The sequence below is a fragment of the Silene latifolia genome, chromosome 1 (assembly GCF_048544455.1).
Source record: "Silene latifolia isolate original U9 population chromosome 1, ASM4854445v1, whole genome shotgun sequence".
Classification (NCBI taxonomy): domain Eukaryota; kingdom Viridiplantae; phylum Streptophyta; class Magnoliopsida; order Caryophyllales; family Caryophyllaceae; genus Silene; species Silene latifolia.
The window spans coordinates 70,523,832-70,524,710 of NC_133526.1; the positions used below are offsets into that span (position 1 = coordinate 70,523,832).

The 879-nt window shown below is 40.7% G+C and overlaps 1 non-coding gene across 1 annotated transcript; it reads right to left on the bottom strand.

The window, feature by feature from the left end:
- Window positions 1–474: 474 nt before the first annotated feature.
- On the bottom strand, window positions 475–581 carry LOC141618689 (small nucleolar RNA R71). The gene has a single exon (XR_012531462.1). It is a non-coding gene; the product is annotated as a small nucleolar RNA R71 (small nucleolar RNA).
- Between the last annotated feature and the right edge of the window lie 298 nt (window positions 582–879).

Consider the following 879-nt stretch of genomic DNA (forward strand, 5'->3'; position numbering starts at 1 on the left):
AGGTATTGGTGAGGTTGCCCAAATACTATTGAGTTCATCAACCCTTTTGCAAGAGAAGGTGAGGAGAACCCTACACAAAATCAACCACACAATAAACCCACAATGCCTAAGTTTTAATCACATTCCGTACTAACCGAGGAGAACCTACCCAATGGTACTCCCACACCACAACACTTCACCGGAAATTTCATTGCAAAATATGCATTTATCCAATTAGTCGAAAGAAGCCAATTTGGGGGGATGCCTAGTGAAGACCCTCATTCTCACATGGAGACTTTTTGTGACTATTGTGACGCGATTTCACAAACCGGAGTGACTCAAGACAAAATTCGATGGGTCTTATTTCCTTTTTCTCTAATTGGTACCGCGAAACAATGGTTGAAGAGCCTTGATAAGGCTACTCTTGGAATTGACTCTTGGAAGAAGTTGGCTCTAGCTTTCTACAAAAAATTCTACCCTCCGGAAAAGACTTACATGCTAAGAGCTCAAATCACGGGTTTTAAGCAAAGGGACGAAGAATCTTTGTATGAAGCTTGGGAGCGATTCAAAGGAACTTGTCGCTCATGTCCTCATCATGGACTTAGCGAGTGGTTCTTGGTACAACAATTTTGGAATGGTCTTTATGAAGACTCAAGAAACATTCTCAACATGGGATCAAATGGTATGTTCACCGAAGTTAACGATAATCAAACTTGGAACAAGATTGAGGAAATAGAGGTCCATAATTCACAATATAGTAGACCTCGCAAGGCTACTAGAGGAGGAAAGCATGAAGTGGACTCTATTACTCAATTGGGTGCTTAACTTAGTGCTCATATTGATACCATCAACTTGAATTTTGAAAAGGCTATGGCTAAGCTTGAAGAAGCCTCAAAATCA